We start from the raw sequence: 9,130 nt of genomic DNA, 5'->3' as shown, positions 1-9,130 counted from the left end.
CTTCAGCCTTTCCCAGCATCAGGGTCTTTTCCAGGGAGTTTTCTCTTTGCATTGTTTAATTCTTGCCACTCCCCAAAATGCTAGATTTTCCCTAATCAAAATAACTCCCACAAAACCACTTGGAAAGCATGGGGGAGGACCTGCAGGATGACAGACGTTGTCTGAAGTGCCTTCAAACTACCGTGGGTGAGGAATAGTGAGCGCACAATAAAAGCCTCTTCTAGAAAAGCTGAGAGGCTCTGATGTGCATACAAGGAACTCCCCTTCTTGCAAAGTACCTTATTTTAGTTTGAGGAAGAGGAATGATGATGATGATGATGCAACATCAGTGTGCATGGAATTTATAAAGTACAAGAAGATAGGTCCCTCCCCTGAATTGCTTACAATCTAACATTTGACATAGGGGAAACAAGAGAGGAAGCAGAAATAAGTGGATGTAGTCGTAAATTATAGGATTAGTTACAGTAGAGCCCTAGGGAGTTGGGCTAAAGTTGTCACAGAAAAAATGTTTTTTTTAAGAGGGATTTGAAAGAAGGAAGGAAGCGGGTTATATCCCCTGGACTAACCCTTTATTAAAGTGAACAGTGGAGCCCTCATACACAGGAACTTCATGTTTGCATAGAAGCCAACAAAGACATGCATATTAGGACAACACTGTTAATTTATTAAAATTATTTTTCATGTTTTCCACTTTCTTTTTTATGGTTAGACTTAACGTAAAAATCTAATATTACTCAGAGTCAAAAGATTAGTTTGCATTAACATTTTTACAGTATAATATACTATGCACAAATATTAATAACTAAGAAATAGTCTCAATTTTAATTAGACAAAAACATAAGTCATAAAATACCTCATGATTCCTGTGGAAAACTTCACCAGTTGTTGATACCATTAAACTTTCCATAATGAAAAAGGGAAAATATTTGTGATAATAGAGAAAATCAGTATCACAGGATGGGAAACTATGGGTGAGGGGTGGGGCAGGATGGATATGACCTTATTCTTCAATTACTAGAGAGAGTTAATCCCCTGAATGCAAAACCATTGTTGTAATAATAATCATAATAATACAAATTTAGATTGGTCTCTATACCAGAGCGCATTTCAGTTTGTCCAAAATCATAGAACACAATAATATAAACAAATCAATAATTACACATCAAATAAACTACTAATCAAAATTTTAACTACTTACAACCAATCAGTTAAACCACCCAACCAATTTGAAACGTAATTGCAAACCAATTGTCCTTGTCTCCATACAACGGTTATGGCTCTGACTTGAAAAAATAAGTTTTCAAGCCTCATTGCTTCTTCGCTTTGGCTGTGTTGTGTGTGTGTGTGTGTGTGTGTGTGTGTGGTGGGGGTGACTGGGTGCCCACTCAGGTTCAGGCCATTTAACTGGCCATATTTGCCCTTGTTCTTGTCAGCCAGTTTCAAGATCTGGAAGGAGCACATGAAGGTCTCATCAATGCTCAAAATTGTGCCTGTGTTGTTGAACTCACCACAGTAGTTTGGGGTAGAAAATAGCGTCACCAGCTGCCGTTTGGCAAAAAACTCATATCCATCTTCTACCACCTGATGTGCCTGTCAGCTCAAGTCCATATCGTGTTTGTGTGGGTATTTGGCGATGACTTCTGAGCCAAAGGAGACCCCACAGTCATTCTCGCCCCAGCCCTGCATATTTTTGTCAGGATCAGACCAGAGCAGGTCACAGAGCCTCATGAACTGTTGGACTGAAGTTCGGGAGACAGTCCTCCATAGCAGCAGAAGATCTTCTCATCAACTATGGCAGTGATAGATGATAGGCAGGCAGTTGAAGCAGTCCATGAAGGTCTTCCACAGCTTGATGTTATAGTGCCTTTTACATTCATCATAAAAGCCATAGATATGGTTGATGCTCACACACTCAGGGTTGCTACGCAGCAGGAAGAAGTTCTTGGTATATTTAATCTTATAGGCCAACAGCAGGCAGATTGTCTCCAGCGACTGCTTCCTCCAGCCACATAGTCACCCAGGAAGAGGTAGTAGCTCTCTGGGGGGAAGCCCCCATACTCAAAGAGTCAGAGTAGGTTGTAGTACTGCCCATGGATGTCACCATAAATCTTGAGTGGGGCTTCCAGCTCAAGCAAGATGGGTTGGCTCAGGAAAATCTCTCACAAATTCAGGCACAGACCGTGTATCTCATTTTTGGTCAGCTGCACATTCTTGCCTGGGCACAAACCTTGCACTTCCAGGAGGGGCCCAATGATGGAATCCAAATTGAGTGTCTCGCCATCCGACATGGCAGCACTCTTGGGGAGAGGAAGCTTCGGCCACCAGGGTTCCTCCCACTTGATGTGCCTTCCTCCTGCCTTGCTTGGTGGTCCTAACCTAGGTGTAGTGTTGTAGGTGAAGTGTTGATTGCTCTATAAATTAGCATTACCGTGCTGTCTTTTCTCACGAACATTCCACTATATCATTATTTATCTATCTGATTCTGTTGTTTATTTCTCCATTGCCTGGTACCACTGTTCAACAAGATTTAATTAAATTTACCAGCTGTTTCATTCATTTGCTTCCTTTTTCTACATCCTTCCAATTCGCCTGTAAACTAATTTTTGGGACCTGTCTAGTTGTATGCGTTCTTATCCAACATGTGGCACATGAGAAGGAAAGGACAGTTGGTTGTGAAGTCACTTTTTTTTTCAAATACATGTTGCTGTACTGTTGTTGTGCAGTCTCTATGAATCATATGCCCTGATTAATGCCTTTGAGACCAGACCCAAACAAGAACTGACATCAGAATATGTCAAAGGCAAGCTGATAGAGGAGTGCAACTGCATAAAGTAAAACTGGGTTGGCAAGGAGACTGAGAGACCAGAGATGGCTCCCAAGGCAGGCGAAGACACCAGGCAGAGTACAGAAGCCAGGGCGTACTTTCACTGCAAGGAAGCTGGACACCTCAATCTGGCAGGTACCTGGAGTCACCAAGGAAAAGGCCACATCCCTGACCTAGAGGGAGGCCTGTTCTTAGTGAAGGGCCTAACCAACAACAGCCTCTCAGTGCATAAATGAAACCACAGATCTGAAGTGCAGTGGCTGCTTGAAAGTTACTCAGAAAAGCATACCTTCAGGTTAGTGTGTTGAGACTCAGGGGCAACAAGCCACATGACCAGCAACAAATAATTTTTTCCACAGAAATTGATTACTGTATAAAAGACAAAGACTTCACAATCAGTGGGAAGAGCATTGCCATGGATGGGACTGGGCAGGAATTTTTAAGTGGTGTCACATCTGGAGGCAGACACAAGATCCTCTTGAACGATGTCTTGTACGCGCATGACCTAGAGGGAGGCCTACTCTTAATGAAGTGGCTAACTTCTGTCTGTTTTAAGAAGTTTTATGAATGGGGGATTCTCAGATGATGGCAAGAAGATTACAAAAGAACAGGGCGAGAAATCAGATATTAAGTATTCAGGCAGTGACAGGGGAATGTATATATAACACTCAAAAAATCTGTAAGTAGTTTGCAGTCTTTTATAAGTCATTATATGACACTTCCTCGCCTTCCCCAGCACATATTCAAAATTTGCCACTGTTAGGGGAGGAGGATAGATGGCTGATGGACTCTCTTATTCTAAATGAAGAGGTCAGTGAGGTAATTAAAAATTTAAAGGAAGCAAAATTGCTGGGCCCAGATGGACTCACTACAAATTTTTTATAAAACTTACAGGGACACGCTGACACCCTATTTAACTGCAGTATTTAATGATGTCCTAGGAGGGGCACCTCTCCCATCAACATGGAGACAGTCCCACGTAGTGGTAATTCCAAAACCATACAAGGACCCTGCTCTGATTGAATAATATAGGCCAATCTCTTTACTAAATGTAGATTATAAAATTTTCACAATGGTACAAACCAGTTGAAAACCTTTATAACAAATTACATACATCTGGACCAAATGGGAATTGTCCCCAAACATCAAATATCCAACCCAATTACGAGACTATAATATATATAATTATTATATATTATATAAATATAATTGAATACAGTAAAACAACGGCATCCCCATTAACCATTTTGGCATTAGACATATTGAAGACTTTTGAGTGAGTAGAACCCGCATTCCTAATCAGCACGATGGACAAATCTGGGTTTGGCACAAAATTTAAGCACGTTCTACATCAAACCTACTCTTATTCAGAAGCGAAACTGAGAATAAATAATTATGACTCAATTCCAATAACCATCCGAAGTGGAACAACAAAACAAAGATGCCCATTGTTACCACTCCTATTCGCATTGGTATTACAACCTCTAGCAGACAAAATCCGTAAAGAACTAGATCAATATGGGGTGAGCATAAACTCACATCCCCATATGATAAGGCTTTATGTGGACGACATGGTGTATATACAGAACAGCCAATAGCAGCTTCAGTCAATTAAATTAATTCTGGCTGATTTTGCACAAACGGCAGGCCTACATGTTAATTATGCAAAATCAGAGGCCATGTTTTTCAGCACAGCACCAAAAATACAACACCAATTCTCTGATATGATGGAGATCCCAGTGTTCCATACTATGTTTCATTATCTAGGGATACAAGTTACCAAAAATTTAAACAACCTCTACAAAGCAAACTATGGAAATGTCTGGAAAGACATCAACAGGCGATGGAGGTTAATGAAGCTCTCCATTATGGATAGACTGACAGCAGTAAAGATGACAGTCCTCCCTCACCTTATGTTCCTCTTCTGAACACTCCCAGTTTATATCCCTCAGAAGCATTTAAATAAATGGCAGAAAAAAAATTAATTCTTTTATCTTTGCCACAACATGCCCAAGGATTAGAGCAGCCCTACTCCACCTGCAAGCACAGCAGGGGGATTGGGGGATAGCGAACTGGCAAATCTATTATGATGCTGGTCAACTTCAGCAAGCAATCCCAATAATTTTAAAAGATGAGGGAAAGCAATGGGTTTCAATGGAAAATATAGAGATAAAGGGAATATCGTTAAGCATTCACCTACTGCTAAAAAATGAAACTAACCTTAGGTGCCTAGTTGAAAATAGGTTTACACAAACCACTTGACAGAGCTGGACAAGGTGGGCAGCAAAATTGTCCCCAGGGATGTCGCCACTACTCCCAGTAGAAAGTCACCCTAATTTCTGTAACAAAGCTAGGACACATAATTTCGCTGAATGGAAAGAAAGAGGGCTCCATTGGCTGTACCAATTTTATGAGGAGGGTCAACCAATAAAAATGGAGGCTTTAAAAGAAAAGTTGGACAATGTAACATTGCCCTGGCTTTTGAGTTGCCAACCCTGGTCCTTTATGTGTTCCCCTATGGTGAAAAATGAGGCCACTACATGCCTAACTCTGTTTGAAAAAATAATGGTAGGGAACTCAGGAGAGACCCAGAGATTTATATCTGTAACATACAAACAGTTCCTGCATTTCACATTTGATTTACCCTCTCCACAAAAAACTTGGTGGGAAACAAACTGGAACTTTAAAGTAGGTGACTATGACTGGCAACAGCTATGAGATAAGCCTCCATATCAGTATCAGCCCGAACTAGAGATACGTCACTGAAAATAGTCCATGGGTGGTATCTGACTCCAAGGCATCTCTCACTTATTACACACTCAACTTCTCCTCAGTGTTGGAAGGGGTGCCCGGAGTCAGGAACGTATCTGCACATGTGGTGGGATTGTGCAGAAGTCCAACCATTCTGGCAGGCAGTGGCAGCAGAGATTGGCCATATTACAAACCAAAATATCCCACATATGCCAAGTTTAGCAGTATTAAATTTGTTTACAGAGGAGGCCAGTGACTTAAACAGTAAGGAGCTGGTTACTCATTTACTTGTAGCTGCCAGATCCACGATAGCTAGGCTTTGGAAGGGATTCACCTTCCAGGGATTAGATTATTGGTATGCCATGGTCTGGCAAATTGCCATAATGGAAAAAATATCACACAAGTTGAAGGTGGCCAGGGGTCAAAGCAAACATGATTCATTCCATGCGATATGGTTTGACTTTATTGCATATACGAACAGAACAGAACATCAGTATTTGATTCCCTCACACTATAAAATCCTATGGCTTTTATAAGGAAGAAAACAGATGAAGAATAATCCTGACTCTGCCTGATCAAATATCTAGTAGCACTGACAAGAATTACCTATGACCTCTGTATGCCCATTAAGATATAACTGTATGGTAAGAAGATGCAATCCTGATGGAATTTGTTTTATTTTACGTTTCCAATAGTTTCCATTTTGGTTTAGTTTAGTTTTATTTTGCTTTGTTAATATTACTGAAATTCAATTAAAACAATTGCATTAAAAAAAGTGGCTAACGAACAACAGCCTCTCAGTGCACTTCCATGGGAAGGAGTGCATCATTCAGAAGGGGGAGAAAGCCCTAGCTAAGGAAATTGCAGATCACTGCCTGAACAGGCTTGTGACTGGGGATGAGGAAGCCAGAATAGCTGCCCAAATTCCTGCAACAAGACAAGTGCATCCACCTTTGGCTCAGAGGCCTGGTGCTAGGGGTGTATGAAACCCCACTTACCTGGCTCCGCTGGGATACGCAGGTGGGGGGAGGTAATCCGTTCTTCCCCCCGGAATCCTAGACAGGGGGGAGGCGATCCAGTCCTCCCCCCCCCAGAATCCTGCCCAGCTGGCTCCGCTCCATGACCAGTCCGCGGAGCCGCCAGCCAGGCCAATCCGCAGCGGGGCCTCCACCCGCTGCCGGGCTGCTGCGGACGCAAATGGTGTCCTGTGTAGGGGATGCCATTTGCATCCCTACGCTAGGCCATGATAGGCTATGTATATATTTACGAAGCCTATCACAGCTAAAGCAGGGACACAAATGGCATCCCCTACACAGGACGCCATTTGCATCTGCAGCAGCCCAGCAGCCCAGCAGCGGACGCAGTAGCCTGGAAGACGACCTGGAGCCGCCGCCGGAGCCGCTGCTGCTGTCGGAGCTGCTGCCAGGTAGGTCCATTCTGGGGATTTTGGGGGGTGGCAGGAGAGGTGGTATTCCATTCTGCCCCGGACTCCAGGGGCCCGGATTCTAAAGAATATGCTTATATCAATGAGTCCTCTGTCAGGTCTTTGTTTGCAAGTTCCTTTATTGTCTCAGGGTTCTGTGCACCAGGTAGGGATGTTGGAGAATTCCGCCACAGACTCCAGTGAGGCCGGATTCTAAAGAATCCGGCCTCACTGGAGTCCATGGTGGAATTCTCCAACATCCCTACCTGGTGCACAGAACCCTGAGACAATAAAGGAACTTGCAAACAAAGACCTGACAGAGGACTCATTGATATAAGCATGCCCCACACAAATGAAAAGCATATGCCGCATCAAAGCCAAGGCGACTCACACACTCTGCTACCCAAGACCAACCAAAAGAGAGCCAAATGCCCACTGAAGTTCCCCACAGTGACCTGGACCTGGACCAGCCACCTGGATTTGTGGATCCAGAGGGACAGGGATCGTATGCAAGCACAACAAAAGCATCTATGGACAGTCTGCTAGGGGCTGGTATGAGAAAGCTAACCAAGTTCTTACACAGCAAACGTTGGAACTCTGGAAACTCTGGGTCATCTCCAGGGGGTCAATTGTCCCGCCTTTCCCTTTCCTGTGGATGCCCCTGAGCATGGATAAAAATCGGAATGCCTATCCTCATAATGTGACAGCCATCTCTCCTTTTCCCTTATGTCCTCTTTCAGTACTTTCCCAGCTGCTGTGGGTGAAAGCATAGGTTTTATGGTGCTTTTACATACCAGCATTAACAGCCCAATCCTATGAATTTTTACCATGGGTGGGGTGTTAAACCACAAAAAGCTGGAGTACATAAGGAATGCATCTTCCCTTGTGATTCTGGACTGGCAGGGATTGTCCTTTCAAGCAACATCCCACCGCTTCCCAGATGGGCAACATTCCTGTGTTTTCCCCCCACCTCACCTCACTTGTGGGCTGAAAACAACTCATTGGTTCACTTTAAATTAAAATGAACTCAGCCAAGAGCCCAACAAGGCATATGGAACAGGTTGGGAAGTCAGTGATTTCCATAGTCACAGTCAGCAAGGGATGCTTTACAAGGCAGGCACTCCCACACAAACTACCAAACCAAAGGCCTAACAGGCTGAAGTGCTGCCTGGCTGGGCCTGCCAGAAAGATGGCCTCATCACCTCTTTCAGGTCCACATTCTACCATTGCATTGCAGCCACTCTCATCTAAGCTTAATGGAATCCTGTTGTTGTTGTTGTTCAGTCGTTCGGTCGTGTCCGACTCTTCGTGACCCCATGGACCATAGCACGCCAGGCCTTCCTGTCCTGCGCTCTCTCCCAGAGCGTGCTCAAGTTCATATTCATTGCATCCGTGATGCTATCTAGCCATCTCATCCTCTGCCGTCCCCTTCTCCTTTTGCCTTCAGTCTTTCCCAGCATCAGGGTCTTTTCCAGGGAGTTTTCTCTTCGCATTAGGTGGCCAAAATATTGGAGCTTCAGCTTCATTATCTGTCCTTCCAATGAGCAGTCAGGGTTGATTTCCTTTAGGATGGACTGATTTGACCTCCTTACAGTCCAGGGGACTCGTAAGAGTCTTCTCCAGCACCACAGTTCGAAAGCATCAATTCTTCGGCGCTCAGCCTTCCTTATAGTCCAGCTCTCACAGCCATACATTACTACTGGGAAAACCATAGCTTTGATTAGACGGACCTTTGTCGGCAAGGTGATGTCTCTGCTTCTTACTATGCTGTCTAGGTTTGCCATAGCTTTCCTCCCAAGGAGCAAGCATCTTTTAATTTCATGGCTACAGTCACCATCTGCGGTGATCTTGGAGCCCAAGAAAGTAAAATCTGTCACTGCTTCCATTTCTTCCCCTTCTATATGCCAGGAAGTGATGGGGCCAGATGCCATGATCTTCGTTTTTTTAATGTTGAGTTTCAAACCAGCTTTTGCACTCTCTTCTTTCACCCTCAACAAGAGGCTCTTGAGATCCTCTTCGCTTTCTGCCATTAGGGTGGTATCATCTGCATATCGGAGGTTGTTGATAATTCTCCCGGCAATCTTAATTCCGACCTCTGAGTCATCCAACCCGGCATTTCTCATGATGTACTC

General features: G+C 43.8%; 1 pseudogene; it reads right to left on the bottom strand.

The window, feature by feature from the left end:
• Nucleotides 1–1,194: 1,194 nt before the first annotated feature.
• On the bottom strand, nucleotides 1,195–2,288 carry LOC146349794 (serine/threonine-protein phosphatase PP1-alpha catalytic subunit pseudogene; annotated as a pseudogene).
• Between the last annotated feature and the right edge of the window lie 6,842 nt (nucleotides 2,289–9,130).

Source organism: Heloderma suspectum, chromosome 3 (genome assembly GCF_057233095.1).
Source record: "Heloderma suspectum isolate Gila_16-S chromosome 3, 16-S_ref, whole genome shotgun sequence".
In the NCBI taxonomy this organism is placed as follows: domain Eukaryota; kingdom Metazoa; phylum Chordata; class Lepidosauria; order Squamata; family Helodermatidae; genus Heloderma; species Heloderma suspectum.
This window is presented reverse-complemented; position numbering and strand designations above follow the sequence as displayed.